Raw genomic sequence first — 19,822 nt, forward strand, 5'->3', positions numbered from 1 at the left:
ATATCAATGATAACATTTTAATGCTTTTTAACCTCTAAAATGTTTCTTTTTACTCATGTTTTCAGATGTTGCAACATGGAGACTGCTACTAATTTCCAACATGAAACCTCTCTGGTGTCTATATACATTTGGGCTTGTGACCACTACTCTATGGGAATCTGTTGAACATAATCATATTTTGGGGAAACTAAGCTGAACACATATATTGTAAAACATAACATGCCCCAATTATCCATATCAAATTTCAGTCTTATTTCCTATACTAACAATATAGTTTAGCTGTAAGCAACTGTTGTTCTAACAATTGTTGCTAATGGCACAGTAGATCCCCCATTCAGGCTACTACTGAGTGGAGATCACTTCAGTTGTTTTTCTCCAATTAGAGCTACCAATGGAACAAATGAAAAGTCAATTGAAATGTGCACAGTTTTTTTTTTATTTTTTAAGTACAGTTAACTCGTTACATTAGTTTCAGGTGTACAACGTAAGTATTCAACATCTCTATAGGTTATCCTATGCTCACCACAAGTGTAGCTACCATCTACTATTGTTTTTTTAAAAATTAAAATAGTTGATAAAGTAGTAGAAAAAGATCTATTTATCTTGCTTACATACATGTAAAATCACAACTTCTCACTCCTCAGTTCCCATATTTAGTTGGACACAAAATCTTTTTGGTTCTATCTCAGAAATATTTTCTATCTCAGAAATATTTTCCTGATCATGGCTCCCTCCTTTCTATTCCCACAACCCATTGTTCTCATTGGTCTTGACACAAGGCTCCCCATTCTATTCCAATTACCTATTGAGGAAGAAACCACTGCATGAATTCCTTCTCATGCTGACACAAGGTGAGGAGTTATTTAGCATAACAACACACCAAAGTTAAGTGAAAATGAAGCCCTTGAGGGCACATCCCTAGCCTGCACCAAATATGGTTGTGAGAGGGTGTGGCTTGGGACTATGAGGGCCAGCAAAGGGTAGGAAAAGAAATGAAGGGTAACACTTGCAGTGCCTACTATGTACCAGGAACTATTAACACTTTTAATCTCAAAACAACATGTAGGTACTATTATCATTCTCTATTTTACAGATTAGGTTCTTGATGAAACTGAATCACAGAGATAAAATGACTTGTCCAAGGTCACACAGATTTGGGTTGCTCCTCTCCTCTGAATTCTTCATGCACTGAAACATGTTTATGATCTACTAGTAATAAGATTATATTCTTTCTCATAATAATGAGCTGTATCTACCTGCCCTAGTAGTGGCAGTTTCACTTAAATACAAATAATAGCCCTAATCATGTCACTTCTCTCCTTAAAAACCTTTACATACTAAGTAAAATCTGACTTCTTTAGCATTGCATATGAGACCACCATCCCCCAAAAACATTGTTTCCCTTTGCCTTCATCTCCTATCACTCTACCTCTCTCTCCTCCTCACACTCTAATTTTCAGTCACAATGAACTCCTCAGGATCTTCACTCTTTGGCTTATTGCATATATCATTTCTTTTCTGGAATTCCTTCACCTCTCTGCTACCACTACACCCTTTTTCCTCTAATAAACTTTCTATTCTGCCTTTAAAACCCAAATTTAATGTTAGTTTAACTACTAACACTTCAGCAACCTCATTTGGCAAAGATTTTTCCCTCTGAGCTCCCCACAGTACCGTTCATAAAGCCCTTATCTCATTGAGTTTCAAGTTTTCTGATTTCATTCTTGTATCCTAGATAGTGAACAACTTGAGGGTAGGTATGCTGCTATTCATCCTTATATCTACTGTACCTAAACAAAACACCACATGACCATGCATCTCCTGCATAGCACTGCTCCTCTGGCCATGGTAGCTTCAATCAGGTGAAATCAGGCCCCTAATGCATTTTGGAATTGGTACCCATTAAGTGTTTGACTTTCTGAGTGGCTGACCCATAATGCAAAATCTCTTTAGCTATGAGAAGCTATATTTTCTACCATGTGGCCAGGGGAGCAAAGTCAGTTTGCAAAGAAAGAAACAATGATGAGACAGGTGGACCTAGCTAGCATTGGTTTCTGAGAAGTTCCTAATTTCATGATCCAGTCCTCCATGAGGCTCAGTATCATTCCTGCTCTTCAGTTTTTTTGAGAAACTCCTGTCTCATAAGATTTCTTTTGGTCTTCAGGAAATGTGTATTGATTTGATACTTGAAACACAAAGCTTTAACTAAATAGACACATCTGGGAAGATGATGGAGTAGTAGGAGTACCTTAGACTTCCCTCGTCCATCAAACACAACTAGATAAATATCAAATCATTATGAACACTCAAGAAATCAATCTGAGGACCAACAAAACGCACAACCCGAGGGAGAGAAAATGCCACATCGTGGAAGGAAGGAGGTGTGGAGATGTGATTTTGGAGAGAAAAGGATCATGGATATTATGGAGAGGAGGGAGCCCTGGTCATGGGGAGAGGTGAGAGAGAGAGGAGTGCACAGGGGATTGCACAAGGAAAATACTTCCCTAAAGACATTGAGAAAATGAAAGGGGTTGGTTTTCATGAGTTTTTACAAGCAACGGGGCTCAAAGACAGGAGTTTTAGAAGTCCACAATGTGGTTCATATGGAGCCCAGCTGGCACTGCAGTGCTCCTGTGGAGAAGGAGAGCGGATAGCCTGGTAGTGGATGGCACAATCTGAGGACCACTTGGGACGCACCAAGAGAGATGGTTCCCCCTTCATGGAGAACATCTGGGAGAGGTGCATTGCCTCTTCAGGGACAAAAGAGCCAGCAGGCATCATTACCCTCCCCTGCCCACCAACATAGGTGCAGAGATACCTGCTGAGGGTGGCTAACCTGCATACTGGTTATTTCCTGCACTTTATTCCAAATCCACCCCCTTGCACTTTGGTGTGACTGCCCTTCTGGGACAAACCTGCATCAGTTCCAGCATGGTGAGACCCTCCCCCAGAGGACCAATGTGGGACCCAGCCACACCAGGTCCCTAAACTTGGAGTTTTAAAACTCAACAGGCTTCCATGGGATATAACAGAGGTGCATGGAGCTGCCCGGTGAGCAGATGGCCTAGACACAGGGTGAAGGCAGGGATCTGAGGGATGCCTGGGACACATGAGATTGTTCACTCTTTCTGGGAGAGCTTCCAGAACAGAGGCAGGTGCAAATTCCCCCTCCTGAGATGAGAGGGTCAGGTACCATTTCTTTTCCACAACCCTCAGTGTAAACTAACTTCAGTGAGCATCACAGTGCTAACAGTGGCAGCCTAAGCTGCTTACACCAAGCCCATCCCTCCTGCACTCTGCAGGTGCTACTTTTCTAGGGAAAGCATGCCTGAGAACCAAGGCAGCTGGTGCCTCCTCCAGACCATCAACACAAATCCCTCACAAGCATCAGGTCTACTGACCATAGAGTTCTGCAAAGCTTCAGCTCTAGTGGAAATAGGATCATGCCTCTTTTAACAAGCCGACTAAGGCACACCTACTTAAAACTTGCCACTCTGTGGCCAAGATCCAAACACTCCCCACTACTGGCAATGAGAAACTCTGCAGAGGGCTGATCTGAGAGAAAGAGCTGCCAAAATGCAGCAGCAGAGTGCACACAGCATACATCAGAGATGCTTCCTAAAGCTCCAAGCCCTGGATAGTAAATTACCACTTTTTTTAAGTTTATTTACTTATTTTGAGAGAGAGAGAGCACAAGTGAGTGAGGAGCAGAGGGAGAGGGAGATAAAGAATCACAAGCAGGCTCTGTTCTTTCAATGCAGAGTCTGATGCAGGACTCGATCACATGAACCATGAGATCATGGCCTGAACCAAAATCTAGAGTCAGACACTTAACTGACTGAGCCACCCAGGCATCCCTATGACCACTTCTTCAAAAAGCCATTACTCTCAGGAGCATGAAATATAACAGGCTTTCCAAACACACAGAGGACAGAGACTTACACAAAATGCCAAGATGGAGGAATTCATCCCAAAAGAAAGAATAGAAAAAGGTCACATCCAGGGATCTAACTGAAACACGTATAAGTAATATGCCTGATCCATAATTTTTTTTAGTTTTTTAATGTTTATTTACTTTTGAGAGAGACAGAACACAAGTAGGGGAGGGGCAGAGAAAGAGGGAGACACAGAATCCAAAGCAGGCCCCAGGCTCCAAGCTGTCAGTAAGAGTCTGAATCAGGGCTTGAACTCACAAGCCATGAGTTCATGACCTGAGCTGAACTAGGCATCCAGGCACCCCTGCCTGATCCATAATTTAAAGCAATGATCATAAGGATACTAGCTGGTCTTGAGAAAAGCATAGAAAACACCAGGGAGTCCCTTACCACAGAGATAAAAGACCTAAAAAAGAGGCCAAAATAAAAACGGCTATAAGTGAGATCTGAAACTGATTGGATGTAATGACAACAAGAATGGAAGAAGCAGGGGAATGAATAAGAAGATAAAATTATGGAAAATACTGAAGCTGAAAAGAAGAGGGAAAGAAAAATATTGGGTCACAAATGTAGACTTAGGGAATTCAGCAATTTCATAAAGCAATAAAATTTTCATATCATAGTGGTCAAAAAGAAGAAGAGAGGGGAAATGAGCAGAATGTTTATTGCAGGAGGCTTTAGCTAAAAATTTCCTAATCTGGGAAAGGGAAGAGACATCCAGATCCAGGAAGAAGAGAGAATGCCCATCACCAAAAGCAGGCCAACACCAAGATATATCATAGTTAAATTTGCAAAATATAGAGGAAAAAAATCCTAAAACCAGAAAGACAGAAGAAGTCTATAATTTATAAGGGAAGACAAATAAATTTAACAGCACATCTCTCCACAGAAATTTGACAGACCTGAAGGGAGTGGCATGATATATTCAACATGATGAATGGGAAAAATATGCATCCAGCAATACTCTAACCAGCAAGGCTGTCATTCATAATAGAAGGACAGATCAACAGTTTCCCAGACAAAAACTAAAGGAGTTTATGACCACTAAACCAGCCCTGCAAGAAATATTAATGGGGACTCTTTGAGTGGGAAAGAAAGAAAAGTGACAAGGACTAGAAAGGAAAAGAAAATCTCCAGAAACAACAAAATAAGTAATAAAACATCACTAAATTAATATCTATCAATGATTACTCTTAATGTAAATGGACTAAATGCTAAAATAAAAGACATATGGTATGAGAATGGTTAATAAAACAAGTCCCATCTATATGCTGCCACAAGAGACTCATTATAGACCTAAAAACCCTTACACATTGAAATTGGGGGGCGTGGTGGTGGAGAAACATTTCTCATGCAAATGGAATCAAGACAAAGCCAGAGTAGCAACACTTACATCAAAATGTTTATAGATATAGCTATAGATATATAGATATAGATAGATATAGATGATAGATATAGATATAGATATGATATAGATATAGACTTAGACATAGATACAGATTTTAAACTGAAGACTGTTAACAAGAGATGAAGAAGGGCACTATATCATAATAAAGGGGTCTACCCAATAAAATCTAATAATTGTAAACATTTATGCCTGCAACATGGAACACTCAAATATATAAACAATAACAAACATAAAGAAACTCATTGATAATAATATAATAATAGGGTATTTAAACACCCTGCTTAGAGCAATGGACAGATCATCTAAGCAGAAAATCAATAAGGAAACAATGGCTTTGAATGACACACTGGACAGGATGGACTTCACAGATATAGTCAGAACATTTCATCCTAGAGCAGCAGAATACACATTATTTTAGAGGGCACATGGGACGTTCTCCATAATATAACACATACTAGGTCACACATCAGCCCTCAAAAAGTACAGAGACACTGAGATTATACCATGCATATTTTTAGACCACAATGCTATGAAACTTGAAGTCAACCACAAGAAAACATTTGGAAAGACCACAAATACATGGAGGTTAAAGAAAATCTTACTAAAGAATGAAGGGGTTAGCCAGAAAATTAAAAAAGAAATAAATATTGGAAGCAAATGAAAATGAAAACAGTCCAAAACCTTGGGGATGCAACAAAAGCAGTCATAAGAGAGAAGTATATAACAATAGAGGCCTACCTCAAGAATCAAGAAAAATCTTAAATACTTAGCCTAACCTTACACTTAAAGGAGGTAGAAAGAGAACAACAAAAGAAGCCTAAAGTCAGCAAAAATGGGAAACAATAAAGATTAGAGCACAAATATATGATATAGAAACAAAAAAAAAACCACAGTGGAGTAGATCAATAAATCCAGGAGCTGGTTCTTTGAAAGAATTGATAAAAATTGTAAAACCCTAACAAGACTTATCAAAAAGAAAAAAGACCCAAATATTTAAAATCACAAATGAGAGAGGAGAGATCACAACTAATATAACAGAAATACAAACAATTGTAAAAGAATATTTTGAAAAATTATATGCCAACAAATTTAGCAATGTGGAAGAAATGGATAAATTCATAAAAACATATAAACTACAAAACTGAAATATGAATAAATAGAAATTTTGAGGAAACCCATAATCAGCAAAGAAATGGAATCAGTAATCAAAAATTTCCCAACAAATAAGAGTCCAGGGCCACATGGCTTCAAGGAGAATTCTACCAACCATTCATAGTGTTAAAACCTATTTTCAAAGTTTTCCAAAAAATGGAAATGGAAGGACAACTTCCAAACTCATTTTATGAGGCCAGAATTACCTTGATTCCAAAACCAAAGATCCCTCTATAAAGGAGAATTATAGGCCAATATTCCTATTGATAAATGGATGCATAAATTCTCAACAATATATTAGCAAATCAAATGCAACAGTACATTAAAAGAAGCATTCACCATGATCAAGAGGGATTTATTCCTGGGCTACAGAGGTGGCTCAATATTCACAAATCAATCAGTGTGATACACCACATTAATGAACGAAAGGATAAGAACCATATGATGCTGGAAGAAAAAGTATATGATACTCTCAATAGATGCAGAGAAAGCATTTGACAAAGCACAGCACCCTTTCTTGATAAAAACCATCAGCAAAGTAGGGATAGAGGAAACATACCTCAATGTCATAAAGACCATATACGAAAGACCCATGGCTAATATAATCCTCAAAGGGGAATATCTGAGAGTTTTTCCTCGACAGTCAGGAACAAGAGAAGGATGTCCACTCACACCATTGTTATTTAACATAGTACTGGATGTCCTAGCCTCAGCAATCAGCAAACAGAAATAAAAGGCATCCAAATTGGCAAGGAAGAAGTCAAACTTTCACTATTTACTGATGACATGACATTCTATGTACAAAACCCAAATGACTCTACCAAAAAAATTTCTATAACTAATATAAGAATTCAGTAAAGTTGCAGGATACAAGTTCAATTACAGAAATCTGTTGTATTTCTATACAGGAATAACGAAGTACCAGAAAGAGAAATCAAGGGATCAACCCCATTTACACTTTCACCAAAAACCATATGATATCTGGGAATAAACCTAATCAAAAAGGTAAAAGATCTGTACCCTGAAAACTACAGAACACTTATGAAAGAAGTTGAAGATGACACAAAGAAATGGAAAAATTCCCCATGCTCATGAATTCGAATAACAAATATTGTTGAAATGTCTATAATACCCAAAGCAATCTACACATTTAATGCAATCCTTATCAAAATACCAAAAGCATTTCTCACAGAGCTAGAATAAACAATCATAAAATTTGTATATAACCACAAAAGACCCTGAATAGCCAAAGCAATCCTGAAAAAGAAAAGCAAAGCTGGAGGCATCATAATTCTCGACTTCAAGTTATATTACAAAGCTGTAGTGATCAATACAGTATGGAACTGACAAAAAAACAGATATATAGATCAATGGGACAAAATAGAAAACCCAGAAGTGGATGCACAACTATATTGATCAACCAATCTTTGATAAAGCAGGAATAAATGTCCATTGGAAAAAGGACAGTCTCTTCAACAAATGGTGTAGAGAAAACTGGATGACAATATGCAAAAGAATGAAACTGGACCACTTCCTTACAGTATACAAAAATATAAATTCAAAATGGATAAAAAACCTAAATGTGAGACATGAAACCATCAAATCCTAAAGGAGAACACAGGCAGCAATCTCTTTGACATCAGCCATAGCAACTTATTACTAGACATGTCTCTGGAGGCAAGAGAAACAAATGCAAACTATTGGGACTTCATCAAGATACAAAGTTTCTGCACAGTGAAGGAAACAATTAACAAAACTAAAAGGCAACCTTCAGAATGAGAGAAGATATTTGTAAATGATATATCTGATAAAGAGTCAATATCCAAAATAAATAAAGAACTTATCAAACTCAGCACCCAGATCTAGTGCTAACTAGATTAAGTAATCTAGTTAATAAATGGGCAGAAGACATGAATAGATGTTTTTCCAAAGAAGATGTATAGATGGCTAACAGACACATGAAAAGATGCTCAATGTCACTCATCACCAGAGAAAAACAAAACAACAATGAGATGTTACCTTACACCTGTCAGAATGGCTAAAATTAACAACACAGGAAACACTGATGTTCACAAGGATGTGGAGAAATAGGAGCCCTCTTACACCATTGGTGGGAATCCAAACTGGTGGAGCCACTCTGGAAAACAGTATAGAGTTTCCCAAAAAAGGTAAAAATAGAACTACCCTATGATCCAGCAATTTCACTACTAGATATTTACCCAAAAGATACAAAAATATTGATTTGAAGTGATTCTTGCACCCTGATGTTTATAGCAGCTTTATCAACAATAGAGAAACTATGGAAAGAGTCCAAATGTCCATCAAATTTTGAATGGAAAAAGATGATGTGGTATATATACACAATGGAATATTAATCATCAAAAAGAATGACATCTTGCCATTTGCAAAGATGTGGATGGAGCTAGTATGTATTATGCTAAGTGAAATATGGCAAAGACAAATACCATATTATTTAACTGATATGTGGAATTTAAGAAACAAAACAGATGAGGGGCACCTGGGTGGCTCAGTTGGTTAAGCATCCAACTTCGGTTCAAGTCATGATCTCACAGTTCATGAGTTCAAGCCCCACGTCAGGCTTTGTGCTGACAGCTCAGAGCCTGAAGCCTGCTTAGGATCTGTGTCTCCCTCTCTCGGCCCATCCCCTGCTCATTCTCTGTCTCTCTCTCAAAAATAAATAAACATTAAAAAATTTTAAAAAAATAAACAAAACAGATAAACACAGGGGGGAAAAGAGAGAGAAACAAACCATAGAACACACTCTTAACCATGGATGCAAATATGAGGGTTGCTGGAAGAGAGGTGGGTGGGTGGATAGGTTAAATGGGTGATGGGTATTAAGGAGGGCACTTGTGAAGAGCACTGGGTGTTGTAAGTGATGAATCACTAAATTCTCCTAAAACTGATGTTTCAGTGCATGTTAAATAACTGTAATTTAAATAAAAACTTTTTTTTAACTTTTATTTTATTTTTGAGACAGAGAGAGACAGCATGAACGGGGGAGGGCCAGAGAGAGAGGGAGACACAGAATCCGAAACAGGCTCCAGGCTCTGAACGGTCAGCACAGAGCCTGACGCGGGGCTCGAACTCACGGACTGTGAGATCATGACCTGAGCCGAAGTCGGACGCTTAACCGACTGAGCCACCCAGGCGCCCCTAAAAACTTTTAAAGAAGGAAAAAAGGGATGCCTGGGTGGCTCAGTCAGTTTAGCATCTGACTCTTGATTTCATTTCAGGTCATGATCTCAAGGTTCCTGGGACTGAGCCCTGCATCGGGCCCCATGCCTACAGTGCAGAGCCTGCTTGGGATCCTCTCTCTCCCTCTCTCTGCCCCTCCCCTGCTCATGCTCTCTCTTTCTCTCTCTCTCAAAAATCAATAAATAAACTTAAAGAAAAGAAAAAAATAATGAACACATCTGGGAAATTTCATTGTTAGAACCTCCAAAACCAACTTTATCTGTGTATATATGTGTATGTACATATATAAATGCATGTGTCCAATGTGAGATTTTGATTTTTAATGTAAAATGTAACTGTTATAATGGAAATCAATCAAAATAGGGTACTTCAAACCTAGTGCCTTTGGCCATGTGATCTTAAATTGTTCTTTTTTATTTGAATTTATTTTAGAAGTAGGTTTGCAAAATAATACTCTGGAATAAGACTTAAAATGCTGGCTCTAACGTTCAAATATGCTCTAAGGTTTTGCAGAAATCCACCTTTGTTTAGTATGGAATATATTAACATAATATGTGAACATTTAAAATAGTTTTACAGATAAGTATGTGGACAAAGCTTGAGATATAATCTCAGTGATATACCCTAAGGAGCTTAGAATTTTAAAAATCGGAAATAGGCAATGTACCAGAAAGTGATTTCCTTTGGTTGAGCTTATGTAATAACAAAAAAAAATTTGTACAAAACTTAAAACTTTTTATTACTCTTTATTATGACTAGAAAAAGTTACCTACAGGAAATGCTATTCATTTTCTAAATCTGGATTTGAAAATTGTGTGAAAAGGTAAGCTAACTCTTGAACATCATTTGTCTTTCAGATCTCTTGAAAAATAATATTTGGCTGCTAGATGTGAGATGGTAATCCATTTTAAGGCACATCCTATCTTAACACTATCAAAATGTCTAGATTTATAAAGCACAACACTTTGGAGCCTGTTACAAAATGGTTCTTTGCTTTACCAATGAATTCAGGTTTTGTTTTTTGTTTTTTTTTTAAGTAGGAGTTCCTAGGAGTTCCTAGGTAGTACATATCAGCACTGCATACACTATTAACTTATAGGCAGAGAAAGGTAGGTGTGCTACTGTAGAACCACTGACAAATGAAGACTAAATTCACAATATAGCAATTCTAAAATGATTGTGGAAGTAGAAGAGAAGATATGGATTAATAGAAGTCCAGTTTGAGCACAACTTTTCAGGAATACATCTGTGGCATAAAGTGTGTTGCACTGAAAATTAATATTATTTAAAGAGGACAGTGATCTCCCAATAGTAGATCCATCCATCTATTAGATTGCCTTCAATAAGCCTATGTGAAAATGCCATTCAAAAATATCCATTTATTCTTGATTCATATTTTACACTAATCCTACATGGCCATTATCTTCTTGACCAAAAGATTATATGGAGGATAGTCTTTTTTTTTCTTATATGTCTAAGGGTAAGTTTTGAAACCATCGAATTGACAATGTGGCATGGGCCTTATAAATGAGAAAATATTGATCTTTGATAAAGCTGGGAAGACTGTGTAAACATATCTCAGAAATAGAAAAGGTAATAATACCCCCTGGAAATGTAAAATATCATGAATATGTTAAATTTACTTATAATTAAATTTGAAGGGGCTAAGTAAACCCAGGAGTGGGATCTCAAATTTATGGCTTGTGCCATAGGACCCTAAACTGCCTCTCCTGATGGGGTGTTGGGGTGCCTTCTGCTGCCTCACCACATCCCTCCCTTTGTCTCCTTCACTCTCTAAATGGTCAGTAGTATGTGGGTGTAGCAGCAGGAGCACCTTGGCAGGATATATCAATGCCAAGATCAAGAGCCCTCCAGTCCACCCATAATCCTATTTCAGCTCTATTTAGCATTATACTCCTAAGGGAAATTACACTTTTTAAAATTAAGTATGTATATGGAAAGGAAACTTTACAAGAAATAGCTACAAAATATTTATTCAGAAAAATGATTTCTGAACATCACTAATATACAAGACCAAAGATATGGGATACAACCTGACTATATTATAGTGGAAAGAAGAAACAATGGCTAAAATGAATGAGCTGGAGGAAAGCTTGAGACCATTTTCTTTTAGTTCAATCTCTGGAGGCCGAGAGACAGGAATTAACTTGTCCAAAAGCCTTAATGCTAGAAACACGGGACACTTTAGCGTTTTGGAGTCAGAGAGACCTGGATTTGAATTGTTGTTTCTCCACTTGTTAGCTATAACTCTTGGCAAGTTATTTCAGCCTCTCTAGTTATCTATTTCATTGTTTGTTAAATGGAAATGATAATAGTACCTACTCTACAGGATTTTTGTAAGAATGAATATGAGAAAAATTCACATGAAACACTCAACAAAGTGCCTGAGACATAGAAAAGGACTCATTAAAAAGCAGCATTACTGTTGCATAATTAAGGACAGAGACAAGATTAGGACCCAGGTTGTTTCTTTCTTTTTTCTTTTTTTTTTTCCTTAAAAAAATTGTTTTAGGACCTAGGTTTCTTAATTTCCGTGTTACTGTTCTCTCCACTATGACTGCGACAGCAAGTGTGCTAGAGAATATTTTAACGTATACTTTCTAGTTGTACTCCATTAATCAGACCACAGTCCCTCTCTTTACCGGGTGTTAGTGGTTTTAGCTATGTTAACCTACACATTGAATAGTGACATCTATGATTCCATCAGGAGATAATTAAATCTGAACATTCAGATTCAATCCCAAGAGAAACAGAACAGCATACTTTCCAAGTTATACTTTATCAAGTAAACTTTCTAAATACCTGAAATTTAGTCATAAGACAGAAAATTTAGGAGACATGTAAAATTCAAGCTTTTGTTATTGGAAAAGTATTTGTTATTGAATTCCACCACTAACTTTATTTATAGGCTTTTGGCCCATATTCTAATAGTGATTGGTACATCACAGGCTGAAGTGGGAACTTCATGGAAATACTGTAAATCTCTGTGGCAATTGGGATTCATGACTTGACAAAGATCCAAACAGATGCAGTGTCTGCCTACATAGGAGGTATGATCAAAAAGAGCTTGAATTGAAAACACTATTTGTGCCATAACTTGAACAGACAATAAAGACTTGACTAACAATTATATTTGTGGTAAGGAAATCTACTTGGATGTATATCAAAAATGTACTGTATGTTTAAATAAAGTTTTGTAAAAAGAGTAATTGACTTGTTTTCCTGTTAATGTTGCACTCCAGACCAAAAGAACATTTTGGAGGTATTTTCTATAAAAACCTCAACCTCTCTATAGAAAGTTCTTTGAAAATTATCTCACTTCAATCACAGTGATGGACACGCTTTCCCTACTGCTCCTTCATATATCAGAATACCTAATCTGAATGAGCAGTGTTGATGTTACACACAAAAAACATATTTCTACAGCAATAAAAATAATGTCTTAAGAGAACATTAAAGAATTCAGATGTTTATAAGCATGGTATTTGGAAAATCCTGAAATATAGTAAGCACTATAAATGTTTGTTAAATAAAAAAGGTGGGGAATTAGTGTCATGGTAAAAAATCCACAATATATAGTCGAACAAAAGAAGGAAGTTACAAAAAGAGCATGTATATAGCATTATCCCATCTCGTGTACAAAAGAAAAACAAGTCTGTGTGCATATGTGTATGTATGTACAAATTCTAGAGGAGTGTAGATAAAATGGTAATAATATATTTTTGAATTGTGTGATTTTATGAATATTTTTCTTTATACTTTTTTGAATTTTCTACTTTTGAGATATTCATTCACCACTTAATATCACTCCTCTTCAGATGTAAAACTGTTGTTTTATACACAATAAGTATATATTTTTTTAAATATTTAAAAACCTTAATTGGCTTATATCATAGTTCTATAAATGGAGTTTTTATATTATTAATTTTTTTAAAATTTCATTAATTTATTTTTAAATTTACATCCAAGTTAGTTAGCATATAGTGCAATAATGATTTCAGGAGTAGGTTCCAATGATTCATCCCCTATGTACAACACCCAGTTCTCATCCCAACATGTGTCTTCTTTAACGCCCCTTACCCATTTAGCCCATCCCCCAACCCACAACCCCTCCAGCAACCCTCAGTTGGTTCTCTGTATTTAAGAGTCTTTTATATTTTGTTCTCCTCCTTGTGTTTATATTATTTTTGCTTCCCTTCCCTTATGTTCATCTGTCCTACGTCTTAAATTCCACATATGAGTGAAGTCATATGATATTTGTCTTTCTCTGACTAATTTCGCTTAGCATAATACCCTCTAATTCCATCCACGTAATTGCAAATGGCAAGATTTAATTCTTTTTGATTGCCAAGTAGCACTACATTGTATATATATACCACATCTTCTTTATCCATTCATCTGTTGATGGACATGTGGCCTCTTTCCATACTTTGGCTATTGTCGATGGCACTGCTATAAACATTGGGATGCATGTGCCCCTTCGGAACAGCACATATGTATCCTTTGGATAAATACCCAGTAGTGCAATTCCTGGGTCATAGGGTAGTTCTATTTTTAACTTTTTGAGGCACCTCCATACTGTTTTCCAGAGTGGCTGCACCAGTTTGCATTCCCACCAGCAGTGCAAAAGAGATCCTCTTTCTTGTAACTGGAGTTTTTAAAAAATGATATATCTGAGACATAGAACACCACTACACAAAAATTTTCTTCCATCTTTTTAATTGCTGCTTAGTGCTCCATGGTATAAAATCTATTTAACCAATCATTATCACTTTTTAAGTTTTTTTTTTTTAATTTTAATTCCAGTATAGTTAACATACAGTGTTATATTAGTTTCATGGGTAAAATATAGTGATTCAACAATACTATACATTACTCAGTGCTTATCATAAGTGTATACTTTAATTCCCATCACCTATTTCACCCATCCCCCCCCCCCCAACCTGCCTCCCTTCTGGTAACTATCAGTTTGTTTTCTACAGTTAAGAGTCTGTTTCCTGATATGTTTCTCTCTCTCTTTGTTTTCCTTTGCTTGTTTGTTTTGTTTCTTAAATTCTACATATGGGTGAAATCATATGGTATATGTCTTTCACTGAGTGTTATGCCCTCTAGATCCATCCATCTTGTTACAAATGGCAAGATTTTAATTCTTTTATATGGCTGAATAATATTCCATTGTATATTTATACCACAACTTCTTTATCTACCCATCTATCAATGGTCACCTGGACTACTTCATAACTTGGCCATTGTAAATAGTACTACAATAAACATAGAGGTGCATGAATTCCTTTGAATTAGTGTTTTTGTATTTTGGGAATAAATACCAAGTAGCATGATTACCAGATTGTAGGGCAGTTCTATTTTTCACATTTTAAGAAGCCTCCATACTGTTTTCCATGCTGGCTGCACCAGTTTGCATTCCCACCAACAGTGCTAGAGGGTTCCCCTTTTTCACATCCTCACCAGCACCTGCTGTTTCTTGTGCTGTTGATTTTAGCCATTCTAACTTTTGTGAAGTGATATCTCATTGTAGTTTTGATTTGCATATCCCTGGTAATAAGTGATGATTAACATATTTTCTTGTGTCTGTTGTCCATCTGTATGTCTTCTTTGGAGAAATGTCTGTTCACGTCTTCTGCCCATTTTTAAGTTGGATTATTTTTGGGGAGTTGTGGAGTTGTATAAGTTCTTTCTATATTTTGGATGCTAACCATTTATTGGATATGTCATTTGCAAATATCTTCTCCCATTACATATGTTTCCTTTTAGTTTTGTTGATTATTTGCTTTGCTGTGCAGAAGCTTTCTATTTTGATGTAGTCCCAATAGTTGATTTTTGCTTTTATTTCCCTTGCCTGAGGAGGGCAGGAAAAATGTTGTTATGGCCAATGTCAGAAAAATTACTGCCTGCACTCTCTTCTAGGATATGTATTGTTTTAGGTCGCACATTTAGGTGTTTAATTCATAGTTTATTTTTGCATATGGTGTAATAAAGTGGACCAGTTTCATTGTTTTGCATGTAGCTGTCTAGTATTCCCAATACCATTTTTTAAAGAGACTTTTTCCCATTGCATATTCTTTCCTCCTTTGTTGCAGATAATTTGACCATATAATTGTGGATTTATTTCTGGGTTTTCTATTCTCTTCTGTTGATCTTTGTGTCTTTGGGGGCGGGGGGGAAGTACCATACTGTTTTGATTATTACAGCTTTATAATATAAGCTGAGGTCTGGAATTGTGACACCTCCAGTTTCTTGTTTCTTTTTTTAGGATTACTTTGGCTATTCGGGGTCTTTTGTGGTTCCATACGAATTTTAGGGTTGTTTCTTCCAGTTCTGTGAAAAAGGCTGTTGGTATTTTGATAAAATATTATATTAAATATGTAGATTTCTTTGAGTACTAAAGACTTTTCCAATCCATGAGAATGGGATATCTTTCCATTTGTGTTGTCTTCAATTTCTTTCATGAATGTTTTATAGTTTTCAGAGTACAAGTCTTTCACCTCACTGGTTAAGTTTATTATTAGGTATTTTATTATTTTTGGTTCAATTGTAAATGTGATTCTTAATATGCATTTCTGCTATTTCATTATTGGTGTACAGAAATACAACAGATTTCTGTACATTGATTTTGTATCCTCTGACTTTACCGAATTCATTTATCACTTATACTAATTATTTGGTGGAGTTTTTCAGGTTTTATGTATACAGTATTATGTCATGTGCAAATAGTAAAAGTTTTATTTCTTCCTTACCAATTTGGATGCCTTTTTTTAAATTTTGTTGTCTGATTGCTCTGGTTAGGACTTCCAGTATTCTGTTGAATAAACGTTATGAGAGTCCACATCTTGTTCCTGATCTTAGGGGAAAAGCTCTTGGTTTCCCGCATTGAGTATGATGTGTGGTATGGGATTTTCATGTGTGGCCTTTGTTCTGTGGAGGTATGTTCCCTCGAACCTACTTTGTTGAGAGTGTTTTCATGAATGGATGTAGTACACTGTCAAATGCTTTTTCTGCATTTATTGAAATGATCATATGATTTTTATCGTCTCCTATTGATGTGATGTATCACGTGGATTGATTTGTGAATATTGAACACTTTTGCATTCTGGGAATGAATCCCACTTGATCATTGTGGATGATTTTTTAATATATTGGATTTGGCTGCCTAATATTTTGTTGAGGATTTCTGCAACTATGTTCCTCAAAGATATTGGCCTATAGTTCTCTTTGTGTGTGTGTGTGTGTGTGTGGTGAATTTATCAGGTTTTGATATCAGAATAATGTTGGCCTCATAGAATTACTATGGATGTATTCCTTCCTCTTCTATTTTTTGGAATAATGTGAAAAGATTAGGTAATAACTCTTCTTTAAATGTCTGGTAGAATTTTCCCATGAAGTCGTCTCTGGTCCTGGACTTTTGCTTATTGAGAATTTTTTGGTTATTGATTAAAGTACTTTGCTGGTTATTGGTCTGTTCAAATTTTCTGTTTCTTTCCATGTCAGTTTTGGTAGTATAACATATAATATGTTTCAGAGATTTGTCCATTTCTTCTAACTTGATCAGTGTGTTGACATATAATTTTTCATAATATTCCCTTACAAGTGTTTGTATTTCTATGGTGTTGGTTGCTATTTCTCCTCTTTCATTAGTGATTTTGAGTACTCTCTCTCTCTTTTTTTCTGATGAGTGTGGCTAGAGGTTTATTAATTTTGTTGATCTTTTCAAAGAACTAGCTCTTTGTTTCATTAATGTGTTGAATTTTTTTTTTAGTTTCTATATAATTTATTTCTGCTCTAATCTTTTTATTTCCTTCTTTCTTCTGGTTTTGGATTTTGTTTGTTCTTTTTCTAGCTCTTTTAGGTGTAAGGTTAAGTTGTTTATTTGAGATTTTTCTTGTTTCTTGAGGTAAACCTCTATTCCTAAAAAGTCATCTTATGACAGCTTTTGCTGAATCCCAAAGATTTTGGAACACCATGCTTTCATCTTCATTTGTTTCCATGTAATTTTTTATTTCTTCTTTGATTTGCTGCTCAACCCATTCATTGTTTAGTAGCATTTTATTTAATCCCATGTATTTGTAGTCTTCCCAGATTTTTTCCTATGGTTGACATCTAGTTTCAGAGTGCTGTGGTCAGAAAAAAATGCATGGTATGATTTTGAATTCTTTTTGAATTTATTGAGGCTTGTTTTGTGGCCTAATATGTGATCTATTCTGGAGGATGTTCCATGCCCACTTGAAAAGAATGTGTATTCTGCTATTTTAGGATGGAATGTTCTGAATATTTTAAGTCCATCTGGTCCAGTGTGCCATTTAAAGCCATTGGTTCCCTGTTGATTTTCTTGTTTAGATAATCTGTCCTTTGGTGTAAGTGGAGTGTTAAGGTATCCTTCCATTATTGTATTTGTATTGATTAGTTCCTTTATGTTTGGTATTAATTGTTTTATGTATTTGGGTGCTTCCATAATGGGTGCACATTATTAAAATTGTTATGAGGAGGGAAGATGGCGGCGTAAGAGGACGCTGGGCTCACCGCTCATCCTGCTGATCACTTAGATTCCACCTACACCTGCCTAACTAACCCAGAAAACCACCAGAAGACTAGCAGAATGGAGTCTCCGGAGCCAAGCACAGACGAGAGGACCACGGAAGAGGGTAGGAAGGGCGGAGAGGCGGTGCGCACTGCAAGGACTGGCGGGAGGGAGCCGGGGTGGAAGGGCAGCCTGCGGGCCAAGCAGAGCCCCGGAGTCTGGCTTGCAAAAGCAGAGAGGCTGGACTGTGTTCCGACAGCAAGCGAGACTTAGCAACTGGGAGGTCATAAGTTAACAGCTCTGCTCAGAAAGCGGGAAGGCTGGAGGACAAAGGGAGGGAGAGATGCTGAGGCCCTGGACAACAGAGCTCAGTTTGGTGGGGAACAAAGGCGCTCGCCAGCGCCATCTCCTTTGCCCATCCCCCAGCTAAAATCCCAAAGGGAACCAGTTCCTGCCAGGGAACTTGCTCCCTCTGTGCAAACACCCAACACTGTGCTTCTGCGGAGCCAAACCTCCGGCAGCAGATCTGACTCCCTCCAGGTGCCACAGGGCCCCTCTGAAGTGGATCACCTAAGGAGAAATGAGCTAAGCCTGCCCCGCCTGCCCCCGTGCACCTTGCCTATCCACCCCAACTAATATGCCAGATCCCCAGCACCACAAGCCTGGCAGTGTGCAAGTAGCCCAGACTGGCCACGCCATCCCACAGTAAATCCCGCCCCTAGGAGAGGGGAAGAGAAGGCACACACCAGTCTGATTGTGGCCCCAGTGGTGGGCTGGGGGCAGACATCAGGTCGGACTGCAGCCCCACCCACCAACTGCAGTTATACACCACAGCACAGGGGAAGTGCCCTGCAGGTCCTCACCACTCCAGGGACTATCCAAAATGACCAAACGGAAGAATTCTCCTCAGAAGAATCTCCAGGAAATAACAACAGCTAATGAACTGATCAAAAAGGATTTAAATAATATAACAGAAAGTGAATTTAGAATAATAGTCATAAAATTAATCGCTAGGCTTGAAAACAGTATAGAGGACAGCAGAGAATCTATTACTACAGAGATCAAGGGACTAAGGAACAGTCACGAGGAGCTGAAAAAATTTTAAACGAAATGCAAAACAAAATGGAAACGACGAAGGCTTGGATCGAAGAGGCAAAGGAGAGAATAGGTGAACTAGAAGATAAAGTTATGGAAAAAGAGGAATCTGAGAAAAAGAGAGATAAAAAAATCCAGGGGTATGAGGGGAAAATTAGAGAACTAAGTGATACACTAAAAAGAAATAATATACGCATAATTGGTATCCCAGAGGAGGAAGAGAGAGGGAAAGGTGCTGAAGGGGTACTTGAAGAAGTAATAGCAGAGAACTTCCCTGAACTGGGGAAGGAAAAAGGCATTGAAATCCAAGAGGCACAGAGAACTCCCTTCAGACGGAACTTGGATCGATCTTCTGCACGACATATCATAGTGAAACTGGAAAAATACAAGGATAAAGAGAAAATTCTGAAAGCAGCAAGGGATAAACGTGCCCTCACATATAAAGGGAGACCTATAAGA

The sequence above is a fragment of the Panthera pardus genome, unplaced genomic scaffold, assembly GCF_024362965.1.
Source record: "Panthera pardus isolate Hobbes unplaced genomic scaffold, ASM2436296v1 HiC_scaffold_27, whole genome shotgun sequence".
NCBI classification, from domain to species: Eukaryota; Metazoa; Chordata; class Mammalia; order Carnivora; family Felidae; genus Panthera; species Panthera pardus.